This window comes from Rhipicephalus microplus, chromosome 6, assembly GCF_043290135.1.
Source record: "Rhipicephalus microplus isolate Deutch F79 chromosome 6, USDA_Rmic, whole genome shotgun sequence".
Classification (NCBI taxonomy): domain Eukaryota; kingdom Metazoa; phylum Arthropoda; class Arachnida; order Ixodida; family Ixodidae; genus Rhipicephalus; species Rhipicephalus microplus.
The window spans coordinates 103,073,765-103,088,218 of record NC_134705.1 but is presented as its reverse complement, the minus strand read 5'-3'; the positions used below and the strand labels follow the sequence as shown (position 1 = coordinate 103,088,218).

Genomic DNA, 14,454 nt, shown 5'->3' with positions numbered 1-14,454 from the left:
AATCAAATTTTGTGAGAAAATTGGACGCATAAACGCTGAAAAACGTAGAAGAGTTTGCATTTACAAGCAAGACACTCTCAAAAATTTATTTGTAACGCCAGTAAATATTTTTTCAGCTTTTTAACAGAATCGCGAAGCACTGAACCTATTGTTGTGTCATCAGCCCATTAACTTAATATGAAAAGTCTACCCTATTCCTCTAAGAGAGCAGAATAATCGTTTTAGGTGACCGAATAAACTAAGTGCTATGCAGGAAATGTTTAAAAGCCTCTTTTTGTTACTTACTATAGCTTGTTACAAAAACGTTGCTGAAGGCTGTGACGCAAGTGATAGCCAAGACAATATTGTCGCATGCTCGTGATGTAGACGAAGACAGCAGTAGTTGTGTTTAGGTCAAAACCATTCACCTAGTGAATCTGTACCTGGCAAACGGAAGTAGCACAGCCCAAGCAAATCAAGCCCCCACAATGATATCGGTGATACAAGCGTGGGCTTCAGAAGGATGGCATATGATTTATTGTGATCATTGTCGGCGTACAGCGACGGCCACGTCTGTGTATAGCACGCAAGCAGCTGGTCTTGCACTGTGGCACGACTCGTCGCAGCCATTGCGGGTTGTGCCGTCACGAGTACATAAGTATGCGCGGTTTCGAGAACAAGCGGTGGGCTCGTCAACCGAAGATCTGTGCTCTCACATTGCACTTTCACATCTATTTCACAAGACATATATTATTGCGTCTCGACTGATAATACACGCCCGCATAAACGACGCACTTTTTGTGTGCGTCTGATACTCTGGTCATCTAGACTTTTTTCACGCACCTGATGGAAAGGACATGTCTTCCTCGCATGCCTGAAGCATGCCTAAATCTGCAACAAAACGTGCGTCAATCATGCTGTCACATTTTTTCAGTCGAAAGTCGCTTCGTCTTATGAAATAGGAGTGACAAAAACACCCTGAGGTAAAGAACATTTTCGGCTAAACAAGAACCTTTTCGAGCATTGTCTCCTGCGCAGAGGATACCTGCATTACTGAAGAGCCACACATACTCCTGTGCACGCAACCTGACAAGCCAGAACGGCCGCACGGTGTCACGACGCAGAGCAAGGCGGCTGCTCGAGTGCTATACACAGACGTCATCGCGATTGTACATCGCTAACGTGTTGGTGATGCTCTCATTTAGACAGTCGGTTTGACCATTCGTCTTTGAATAACAGTGGTGGTCCATCTGGATCCTTCTCTCAGCAGTCAGAAAAGCCCACGTTAGGCGCATAGTTAAAGACGGAAATTGTTTTTTGTGGGGCTTCTGGACCTGTTTTGGCAGATCTATTTCTCCGAATCTATCATCGACAAATCGCATGCTCATGTCCAAATAGTTCAAAATTAGCGCTTCCGTAGCGATTGTGCTGTCATAAGTACGTTTCATACAAAACTCCATGCGATTTAAATGTTTATCGCATTACATGGTTGCACCATAACTTTACAGAGCTGCTTAGAAATTTAGAGGTGTTTTGACAACACCTGATGCACATACAGAAGTTCTCACCTAAGTAATCAGCCAACACATAAACAGCTAAAGGGTTCCCAAATTGGGCAATGTGGTCACTTACAACACGGAAGCTATTATTTAGGTTTGCGCTTCGTACGTGATCATTTCCAAATTGACGTTTTTGTTTGTCGACATTAGTTCAACAGAACCGCTCAGTTCGGTTCATTTGTTCTAATTATTCCCGTACTGCTAGCATGTCAGAAATGAAATCTAACCTTGACCTACCCAATTTAACTGTCCGGAGGAAACTGGCGCGACTGCATTTTTTTCATAAGATATTTTTTCACAATCCATCAATGAAGCGAGACCTCATTTCACAACCGTCATACCACTCATCGCGCATTGATCATCAGCATAAGGTTGCCATTCCATTTTGCCGCACCAAATTCTTTTCAGCAGCCTTCTTACCGAAAACAGCCGCCGATTGGAACCACCTTCCCTCTTCCGTTGTATCAATAACAGACCCTTTGTTATTCAAGACTGCAATTTCTCAGCAATGCTTGTAACTATACGCAGTTTCCATTATCTATCTTTGTCTTGTATGTGCTTGAATTCTTATACATTTTTAGTTGACTTATGTTGCCTTCCTGATTTGCGCATCTGATACTTGTTTCTTTATTTTGTCTTTTTTCTTGTGTGTAATATATGTTGTACCCACCCCCTCTGTAATGCCCTACGGGCCCTGAGGGTATTCTAATAAATAAATAAATAAACATTAGAATCTTCCGAGAGGCAAGCACAAACATACCTGTTGCCTTTGAGCAACGACTGTCGTATTGCACTGAAGGACACCAAAATTTTTGTACTGTGACGTCTGGGAACTAACAAAAGACATTTGACTTTGACACTCAAAAACTTTTTCGGCCCCAACACTTTGGCATCTGAACGTCAGTTTGACTATATCACCCTCATAGCACCACATCTACTAAAGCTGATTCCTATTTGGTAGGCTATCAAAAAGGATGGTAAATCAGTATTTGCTCAGATACCACATTATAGCTATTAGAACACTTCACGGCTTGGCCGAACAGTATATGAAACATTTTTTTTCTTCGTTTTACACAGTTCTATATGCGCTAGTGTTACATCACTACCTTGTACGGAACGTACCATATTTTAAGTAGAACTATTCAATGTACGCACTCAGATCTCCCATCACGGCATTTTACGGCTCATTTTGGAACGCGTAGTCATCCCCTGTTTCACCATAAAATTATTGCTTTATTGGAAGTAAGTTATCATGTGAGCCGCCTTGAGATGGCGTTTCATTTTGTGCTGTAGTTCATAGAGGAGGCTCATAAAATGCTTTTAACCCACTCATTAGTTCTTTAAATTGTCTTTTTCGCCTGTGAAATCATCTTCATTATCATCAACATCATTACAACCAGCCTGACTATGCTCACTGCAGCACAAATGCTTCATCCAATTTTCGGCAGGTAACTCGGTTCAGTGCTTGCTTCTGCCACTTAAGTTGCTACTACAGAGAATGCTCCATGTGGTGGCAACACTGGTGAATAACAGATGGCTGCGCTTTACAAGTTCAACGCGGCAGTTTTGCGTGGCGCTAGGCTAAGGTTTCTTGTAAAACCGAAAGTTGGGCGAGTTGGTGATAGTTCATGGTTACAAATAAGCAGCGCACGACGTTTTACAAAAGAGAGACGATAGGGACACCGCTGCGGTGTCCCTATCGTCTCTCTTTTGTAAAACGTCGTGCGCTGCTTATTTGTAACCATAAGGTTTCTTGATTGTGGCATTGTGTCATATTGTTCCACTGAAGGTGAAAAGCTGCTGGCTGCGAACCACCTTATTGTCACGAGCATAAAGGATTTCACTTGTGAAACAGCGGAAATAGTTGCGCTGTGCGTGCAAACATTGAGCCTCTATGGTGAACCACGTCTGATTTATTACAAGTTTAAGAAGCAGCCTAGGGGACCTGATGTTAGACAAAGCAGCTGTAATAAGTAGCGGATGAAAGGTGCAAGCTGTTTTGCGCCAGCCAAGGCTTCTAACAGTGTGCTTGGTAACTACGCGGCCACCTGCCCTTCTGATCGCGTGAATTTAATTTATATATACTGTCGCGTCATAATTTAAGTTCCCATGCTATTCACTTCACTACAGAACCAAGCGGCGTCTGGACCAGTGTATATTGAGATAAAGCAAATTGTTAGTTCGATGGTAATAGAAGTGCTCCTTCCTTTTCGTTCACCGATCCAACGTGGGAACAAATCTCTTTTCAATGTTGATCCTGGCGGCATCTAAACACTCGCTTGTTCGTGTTAACATTAGTTTATAATGAAAACACATAGATGAACGCACACTACGCACGCTTCAAATGCACATACATATCTATATGAACAAGCATACACGCAGGCTACGCACGTGCGTCCTTCACGCGCGCGTTTTGTGCTTGTATATACACAAATGCGAAATCACAAATGTTCGGGAAAAGGATTCAATAAACATATTTTATCAATATTTAGCATTGCGACTTGAATAGAAAAGAAGCCTATGCAAAAAATACAGTCACACACGCAACGCAACAAATTTCCTATAGTGCTTGGCTCTATAAGCAAAACTATACAAACCAAATATCAATAAGAGGCTGAATATCAGTTAAAAATGCACGGATGCTATTCAATGGTGTACTCGTCGAGGAGAATTAGATTTTTGCAAGAAAATGGATTAGAACCAATTTCGGTAGTGTGTGTCACCTTCTTCCCAATTCGTAAGTTTCACATTTGCAGTTTTCTCCGTCGCGCATGTTCTGCATCCTGTGGGAAGTGACAGAAGACGATGCCATGTTTCAACTGCAATGCAACGCATTGTGGTACACTGGTAGGTTGGTTGGTTCCTCAACATCTTGGCCCAACCCACCTAGGGGGATAGGCCATGAATGGAACGGTGTCTTGCTTTTTAAATCTATTCACTTCTTGAAAGAGAAGTTTGGAATAATTAGCTAATATAGGTAATAATAAAAAGGTGTTAAATTTCTAAAAAAATCTTGAAAAGGAAACATATACACATACAAAAAAGAAAACAAACGAACTTAAAACAACTGAAGCTACTAATTTTTAGCATTTCAGTCTTTTAGATTCTCGTAAGAAATTTGTAACAGCGGTAAAAACGCTCCTGTGGCTCAATCCAAATGCGGCTGCGCCAAATGAAAGAATCACCGGAAGTGTCAAGTTTAAGTCCAACTTTCGAAGGGGTACTTCTAGTAGATTTTCCCTTTGAGTTTTGAATTTCCGGCATGACAAAAAGAAGTGCTCCAAAGATTCCCTCTCATTACAATAAAGGCAAAAAGGCGACTGTGCCAGACCCGACCTGTGAAGGTAAAAGTTCAATGAGGGGACTCGACAATGCAGCCTGGTAATCACTATTTCTTCCTTTCTTGATGAACACCACTTGTTCTTCGAAGGGAATTTCAGCTGTGGGAAGTCTGATACAAACAAAGGGGATTTTTCAAAGTTATTGGCCGTTGTGCGTTTTTCAAAGCATGCTGTTGATATATATTCCGAAGTAGGCAAAATAGGTAAAACAGGACAATCAAGGGAAGATAGAGCTAGTGAATTTGCATGCTCATTCAGAGCTAAACCTCTATAGCCTGGTACCCAAACTAGTCGGACGAGTCGCACATGTGTAGGAATAAGCGAGTATAAAGTTTCTAGGGTTGGTGAGCTTAAAGTTGGTGAACTTAAAGTTGGTGAACTTAAAGCAGTACAAACCAAGAGACAGTCTGTTAGAACTATCACCGCTGATAGATCTTGCGGCACTTTACGCAATGCAAGGACTATTGCCAGTAGTTCAGCTTGGTAAATAGGTGTAAAGTCGGGTAATCGAATTGCGAAAGCCCAATCTAGCGAGGATGATACGATTTCTACGTCAGCCTTCTCTTCATAAACCGAAGCGTCAGTAGCTATCCCAATGAATGTTTCTAGATTGGCCAAATGATCTTCTAAAATGCTATTTATATAATGATATGGTAGTTTTTTTGCGTTCTTAGGATATATATCGTCCAATTCTATCCTAATTGCATCTACAGTGTTGAGCACAAGTGTTTCCCAAAGGTTAACTCTTAAGGGCTCCAAATGTTTCTGAGTATTTATTACTTGAGGACACCTTAATTTAGGTCACTGATAATTGAAGAATGAGGTCTGCTGGATAATGAACACATACTGTGCCTTCCGCTGAGGTGATGCGTAGATTTTAAGGATGTACGTACTGTTAGAATATAAAATATTTTGATATGAGAAGGCAGACGGGATTCTTCGTATATGATATTGTTGGCAACATATTGGGGTAGCCCTAGGCATAAGCGTAAAGATTCGCGTTCTAGTAGAATCAGTGGTCGAACTTTGTAGGCCGGAGCGCCAGAAAATCAAAGCACAGCCGAATTCGAATATCGGTTGAATGTACATGCAATGTATCATAACGAGCACGTCTCTACGCAAACCGGCACGATATTTATTGAGCATGCGCAGCATCCCTACGGCACGTGCTTCTTTAGCAGCCATGTTTTCTATGTGGGGACTCCAGTTAAGTGTTTCGGTGTAGGTTACCCCCAAGTACCTAACTGACTCGACCTGAGGTATGGCGTCCTGTTGGTACATTAGTGAAATTCGCACTGTGCACTGGGGCACCCTGGAACGGTTACTAGACATCGCTTTTTTTCTTTTTTGGGGTCGTGCGTATGGCATTGCGAAAAAAAAGGAACTAATCGTCCGCTTCTGAACGCGCGCATTGTAGTAACAAATTTCCTTTGAAGGTTCACCCTGTTATTGTCGACTCCAAGCGTGGCTGCTATAGACAGCGAGCGCTTAGTTGCCGTCGAGAATACCTGCAATCTTTCTAATCTCATCTTCGCATATAATTTTCTCTCTCCCCTTCACCCGCTAACCTTCTTTTCGAATCAACTGTGTGGTCCCTATTGACTAGCAGTTATCTTGAATTCGTGTTACGTACCCTGCCAAAGACGGTTTCTTTTTCTTGCTTTCGACTATGACGTCCTTAATACCGCATTTTCTTAATGCTCTCTGCTCTCTTTCTGTCTCCTATGGTTACACCTATCATTTTCTTTTCTATGGCACGTCGCGTCATCGTCAACCTACAACTTATGTTGAACCTCCTCTGTATGCATTCAGGATTGTGCTTCGCAGGTATGTACCACAGAGATGCAGATGCTAAATACCATGCTCTGAGGGGATAGTAGCAATCTAACATACATGACTTCAGAATGCTTGCAGAATGTGTTCCACTCCACTCTAATTCTTCCAGTTACTTCAATCTCGTGGTTCGGCTTCAATGTTACTACCTGTGCTACGTACACGTACACTTTTACAGCTTTAAGGGAACTGCTACTTATCTCAAAGCCCTGCCTTAGTTCAAGGCAGTAGTACATCACTTTTAGTTTCTGCAGTTTGATTCTGATACCTATATTTCTGTTCTTTTCGTCTAATTGAGTAATCATTATTTGCAGTTTTCCCCCTGAATTACTCAGGAATGCGATGTCGTCGGCGAAGTGCAGGTTAATAAATTACTGACCAGTAGCTCGTATCCCAAATTCTTCTCATTATAAATCTTTGCATGCACGTGGTCAATAGCAATGGGCAGATCATATCAACTTGTCTCACACTCTTCCTTTGTGGTATTCTGTCAATTTTTTTATGGAGCACTAAGGTGGCAGTTGATTCGCTGTAGATATCTTCCAGTATGTATATATAGGCTCCATCCACGCCCTCATTTTGGAGTGTCTGCATGCTAGCTGATATCTCTACTGAATGAAATGCCTCCTCGCAATCTGTAAAGGCTACATATAGCAGATGGCTTCGCATTTGCTTAATGCACCCAGATGATTTCTCAGTCACCTGATTCACAGTAGAAGTGTGGGCGATTGTAAAAGTGCGTGCAAAATATCGTGCCTAATACTTTGGTTGAATTATTTTTGATAGTGTCTTGAATTAGTTAGCATTTACCTTTGTAAATGGCCTGTATACAATGAAGAGCAAGCTCATCAGCCTGTAATTCCTCAAGTCCATGTCCTCTTTTTCATGGATTAAGATGATGCTAGTATTCTTCCAGGATTCTCACACTATCTCCATCAACATACTTTTCGTAAAAAGGGTAGACAGTTTTTCTAACAAAATATACCCTTCGTCTTTCACCTGGTCTTATGTTACCTCATTGTCTCCATTATTTTTCCCTCACTGCATGCTCTTTGAGGTTTTCCGGAGTTCTTTCACTACTGCTGTTATGTCATTTGGTGTGCTGCTATATTTCTGACACTCTGGTTGTGGTTACCCCGCCTACTTTACAGATCTTTGTAAAACTCCTCCGCTACTTTAAATATTCGCTACTTTAGCTATTCTACCCTTGTATAGTTACTTCGCCTACCTTGTCCTTTAGTGCATACATCTGGTTTTCGCCAATCCCAAACTTCTTCTTTGCTGCTTTGACGCTTCCTCCATTTTCTATAGCGTGTTCAATTCTCTGTACGCTATGCTTCTTACTATAGATATCTCATGCTTATTCATCATTTTTGAAAGCTTCGCTAGTTCTATTTTGTCTGTTGTGCTTTAAACTTTATTGTTCGGAAATCTATTCATAAAGCTTTTTGTCTCATTGTAAAACTTGCTGGAGTCCTGTCTAATTACCATGCTTCAAACTTCCACTCCAGACTTTATAATTACACACTTCATTTTTACCATTTATTGAATCGATGTCAAGGCCGTTTCTTTCAATAGGAGCCGATTATCTGCTCTGAAGACAGCCTTTGATTTTATGTACTTTACTTCTCAGTGCTAGCTCAATTATTGGCGTCTTGCAAATCAGTTTCTCTCGTTTTATTTTCAAGTCTCGGTGAATAGGAGACCTTACCTTTCTATATTCACTGTATCCTTTTTTGCCAAGCACTTCACATCCCTCACAATGCCTGGGTTTGCACTCATTTTAAAGTACATTTCATTTTTGCTTACGCAATTAGGGCTCCTCTAGGTCCACTTACTGTTCACTAGTTTTCGGCAGAAGGTAATAAAGATCCGCCAACTATTGCGTTCTGTTAACTCCTTTAATTACTCCACTCCGGAATTTATAGTACCTATACCATAATCACCTACTGCCTGTTCTTCAGCCTGCTTCTTCCTTACCTTTGCCTTGAAGTAGTTCATCAGTATAGTATGCTGTGCCTTTACGTTACTAATTACTCACTCGACTTCTTCGTAGAAGTTCGAAATATTACGCCCATGAGATTTCAGTGGTAAGATGCAACAAAATCAGTGCAATAAGCAAGGCATAGCTCATACCAATGCCGTTACGCGAAACTCTCATTCCACGAGGTGAAATGTTTGCTGCCTAAAAAAAGAAAAATATTCGACGCCAGTACCTGGCAATGAATTAACCACAGGTGAGCACAAATGCTGTGAAACTTCACCTACGCGTGCATGAGCCGACGAGCGGACGCCACAAGAGACATGAACATATAAGGAGACAGCGTAAGCAGCTACCACATCGAGCTCGCCCTGTAGAGCACAAGCCTAGCTCGACCTAGAAAAGGCGCGTATTCCAACAAGGATTGCAACGACAACGTATGCAAAAGAGTTCCCGGCGCTAAGGTTTGAACATTTTCGCCATCTCTGAGATCTGCTGTGGTTCTACCCTAATGTATTAACGACGAGATAATAGAGAAAACATCTGTAAGTAATGTCAGCAGTAAAAGCTAAGGAAGACCACGTTCTCTGTTGATTTAACGTTACCAAGTGCAAGTAAATATCATTTTCACATGACCTTAGGTTCCGCATTTCTGTGTACGAAAGACAAATGTTACTCAATAGACTTGTTTTACGCCGAAGATTGTATAATTGTTTACACATAGAACACTTAACGGAATTCTATTTCGGAAGACAGTTTCAAGACTAGGAGGACTGCCAGGCTGAAAAGAGGTATGTACGGCACTCAAGAAATAGATAGACACATGCGCACAACTTCAGCTTTTTCATTGAATCAAGTTTTAAAAATTAGGACTTTACATATGCGCAGCTACTAACACTCTGCCACAGCCACAGTTTATGGGTGTAACATAGTGCTGGTGATCACTAAAAGGCGTTAAGGGATTGCATTTACAAGCAAAAAATACAATCAACTTGAGACCTCTGGCATAGCAAAACATTAATTTTGTCTGTAGAGCTCATAATTGTGTACAAAAGAAATATATCTTCCAGCCTTGGTACTCAACCATTATGAAGTTAGTGTTCATTGTGGCTACTGAAGACTACGCAGCGGCTTTTAAACATAAGCATAATAACAAGAAATCGGTCTACGTTGAATATTCATTGAGATGAAGCGGCACGTTAGCTTGATGCATCGTAATATTTAAAAAGTGCGAGCCAGTTGAGCCCCAAGAAGAACGGAGGCTCGGGGCTGAACCAGTACGCATGTTTATTCCTTTTCTCTCTTCATTGTCAAAAAATAAGCATCTAATATAGCAATTTAGTGTTGAAATAGTTGCCTTGATCCTTTTCTTCTTTTCTGGTTGGTGGAAATGAAAACTCTGCGATTTATACATGGCACAGGTGCTGGAAGCACCACAGTTCATTTCTGTTTTGCACCAACAGCTTGTCTTATGCAAGTAAATCCAGGTAAATGAGATGAAGAGCTGAGTTTATGTCTTAATACGATAGTCATTCGGTCATTCGTCAACACCAGTGACTTTAACTGAAGGAACGAAAAACGTTTATATGTAAGATATAATTTTATTTATTAGGCACTGAATCCTTCACAACTAACAGATAATGCCAGGAGGAATATATAGGATGTTATTTTAAGAAATTGTATTGTACATTTGATGACGGGAACGTGGATCAAAAATCAATCCACCGACAGAATTCAAACCTAGGACACTCGATTAAGGCTTTCAACGTCTGCCGCTGAGCTGATGTGAACGTTCTCTTTTCAATAATTTTGAAGGATTTACATGTGCATTTAGATATCCAAGCATCAATCAGGGCCACCTAATGCGATTGTGGCGAGAGTAAAGTGCTTTTGCTGCGATATAACGATATGGACACTCTCGGCTGCATTTTGCCGCTGGCATCGCTGTTGATTACCCTTATACGTATGAGTACTCATATATTGGAAACACAAGAAAGAAAACTAATTGAGAAAGAGACCAAGCGTGCGGAATCGAACGTGGGACGTCTGAGTCATCATTGCTAGGCGTTAACCAATGAGCCGCCGTTGAGCACCTCCTTCTCCGTTCACATGGCAAGCTATTTAAAGACAATTGTCTTGAAACTAGCTTAAAAATTTTGGTCTGTCTGTCTGTCTGTCTGTCTGTCTGTCTGTCTGTCTGCACGTTTTTCTGTTTGTCTAACTTTAATGGTACACTAAACGGCACCAAAGTTACCAAATGATACTCAGAATGGCCGACCTCATCCGCAGCGCCCACCAGTATTCCTGAAGGTTCAGCGTTCACACTTGTTCGATTGTCAATTAAGAAGCACATATTGCGCATAACTGAGGCACCATAACAACACGTCAATAATATGTATTTGATTTTTTACGAGAAAACGCATGCAGAAATATATTTAGCAATTGTAGTCTTTATAACACTGCGCTGCCCATGCAACACTTGCGCGAAACGGCAAGTGTTTCCAACGCCTAGCCAAAACTACACGCTATTGGCACCTAGCCGTCACTTTGCGTTTTACACCTTATCACCTCAGAGACGGGAGCGCATGGTGCGCGCCCTGTTTTCCATGATAACTGCCAGATAGTGCTCATGTCTCACGTGTGACGTGACTTGATTCACTCGTTCGTCTCCGCTGCACGCTCGAGCCACTCTGACGCAGTGCCTCCAGAATATCATTCAATGATTTTCTTGCGCAGAACACCAAATAAACGTTTTGTGCACTCCCTCCAGACGCAGACAATCGTCTTTTGGCGACATTTGCGGTGTAACATGCAACTACGAGGCAAATCTTTTATCTACCCCTTACCGCTCGGGCCGGCCATCTCGGAGTGGTCGGGAGTGGGGTATCGTGTTTTCAGCCATACCAGCAAGATGGCGCAATGAGCACGCGACATCACATCACGCGGTGGCGCGCGCGCTTATCTCCCGTGCGTACTTTGCCTTGCTTATGGAAGGGGAGCGATGCTTCTTCTCGCGCCCTTGTGGAGAAGAGGATCGTACGTCTTGGCTCGATCGGGGATTTACCTGGAACAATTCTGTTCGAGTTACCGGGCGCCCAAAGGTCACCACAATCATTGGAGTCTCCGTTTCCGAAAAGCGCGTACTTTTGAGACAGAGTGAAGTAACAACTTAAATGCTTAATCGCGAGCATCTTTACTCGTGAATACGTTTCGTGCGCCAATTGTGCTTGAGAAACACAATGCACGCTCTGATCTGCTTGCTATTCTGCACGTGACTTTTTAATTTGTTGCTATCGCGCTCATTGCTTCGCCTTTACCGCAAACTGTGACTTTCGTGTGTATGTGTGCGTGTGCGTGTGTGTGTGTGTGTGTGATTGTGTGTGTGTTTGTGTGTGTATAATGACAAGTGTCTTTCATTTTTTGAGAAGTGGGCTGCCAAACATGCTTAAGTTTTAGAAGAAGAAAAGGAAATGGTGGTTTACTATTTGAAGCAAACTTTCCAAGCATTCCTAGCGGTGGTATGGCACTATAGCGCTATTTTATGCCCTTTTTTACTTGCTTTAGTCCTTCTTTTGCACTCATTTCTTCACCGAAGTAAGCCCCCGCACACTGCCTCGTTCATCAGCAGTCGACCACTGGCTCCCAATAACTTATTTATGAGCTCACTGAATCATGAAAGCAAATTGAAGGCCCAATTTTACTAATGCTGGTTCAAGCCACAGCGACGCAACGGGGCATCTCCCACTCAATAAATATGGAGACATTAAGTCAACCTTTTTAGTAAGTGTTGAAACAGCAACACTCGTTCATTTTTTATGTGTAAATACTGCTGAACAACTTTTGCCTGCGAGCCATTTTCCGTTCTTTTGCAGCTCACGTGGTAATGGTAATTTATACCTATTTTATTCAATCCACGCATTTAAAAATAATTTTAAGTAGAACTGTGACACAAATTGCATTAGGATTTGTACTAAATTATTGTGGAGGCCTGTGTCAGAAGATGGCTCACAGCTCTTTCTGTACCGTTCTGCTTCGTCATGTGTACATCAGATAGCGGCAGGTACTTGTAATTGCATCATTAGTGTATTTATTCATACATTGGAGATAATAAAGCTATTTTGTTCCATTGCGCCTTGTCCAGTTTTCACTATGTTAACGGTGGACGTTGTGTGATAGGTTTCATTCACGCCAAGTATCACTTATTTTGGTTAGAGAAAGACGCTTACACAACTCCACCAAAGTAGACACTGTCTAGGCTTGGGGTACTGGAAGGCTGGAAAAAAATATATCATTACACTCAAAATTGCATAAACACATAAACATAACCTTGGTTGTCTATGGAAAGATTTGAAAGGGCTTCAATTGAAGCCGTCGAATTTGTGAAGCTTCCAGTATTCTGCCTAATTAGGATTTTATTAGTGAAGTATTTGCATCTACGAGCTAGCATAGGACAAATAATTTGCGATTTGCAAGAAAGACGCATCAAAGTTTGTATTTCTAATGCCATTCAGTACCTTTTTCAGGTTTCTGAAAAAAATTTACTCAATACTAAGGTTAGCTTTCTGAGTGTCATAAGGCGAGTAATATATAGTAAAAGGTTAGCTCTAGCTTTAACAGTCCACAAAACTGTCACTTTTATGTGACCAGCTGAAATACGGGTGCACTGTAGGGAAGGTTTCAAATCCTTTTTACGATATCCAGGTACTGATGACTGTGCACCTAGTCAATAATATGAAAATGTTGCTCAACATCTGGCTTGAGACACTTCCGGTGTCTTTTCTTTGCGTTCTTTGGTCCCTTCATCTGTCTCTGGCGCATCGGAATGGAAGATGGCCCACGGGAATTGCTTCAATTGTCTGAATCATACCTTAGTACCAGCAGCTTTCTTTTTCAATGTTCGCCGTCTGATTTTCATTATGTGCGAGGCAGAGCTAATATAATTGTTTTTTTGCATAGAAAAACTGCAGATTTTGCTTCAAAACAAAACGCTTACCGCACTTTTACCAAAACGGACAGTCCTGAGACGTGGCGGACTGCCAGGCTGAAAAAATAATAGAATTACAATAAAAAATTGATACGCACGTGAAAATAATTTCTGTTGGTGACAATCAAGCATCTGAAAATATAAATGCTTCCAAATGTGCAGCTTCCTATACTCTTCCACAGCCACCTTTATTTAGAAAATTATGCGCATCTACGCTCTGCAATATCCTAATGTCGTTGCTTTTTGCAAGAAATACATGCTGATGTTTTATTGATATTGCTGTTACATATATACTCAATTTTTCGGACAGTATTGTTCAACACTGATGTTGATTTTGTGCCATGATGCCAGCGTTGTATCATGCCAATTTTACATAGCCTTCGCGAACAGCAAAACCGCGACTTATAGGAGACTAGCTCAAATCTGAGTGTAATGCCGGGAACGTTTGAAAGCCTTGTTTTGTTCATATACTGAAGCTTGTTGCAGAATCTATCTGCTGGCGGCTCCAAAGCTAGTAATAAAGATGGGACAATGATAGCATGGTGGTGAGGGAGATGGAGGCATCAATCGGCTTATTTAAGATGAGGCAGTTTCTTTGGGCCAACCTGTGCCCAGAAATTGATAGGAGCATACCAAAGCTATTCAAATCATACAGTGAGAGTGGCGAGGACAACGTTGGCCGATGAGTGAACTGATCTGCGAAGGTGTGCATCTGCATTTATACGTGCAACATGAAACACTGCAGTTTTATTACCGGTGCTCACGTAAGCTCTCAAG

The 14,454-nt window shown here is 41.6% G+C and overlaps 1 protein-coding gene across 1 annotated transcript in view; it reads right to left on the bottom strand.

Moving 5' to 3' along the window:
• LOC142765966 (uncharacterized) overlaps positions 1 to 14,454 on the bottom strand; it is a 135,948-nt gene that overhangs the window by 40,190 nt on the left and 81,304 nt on the right. The gene's annotated exons all lie outside the window — the stretch shown is intronic.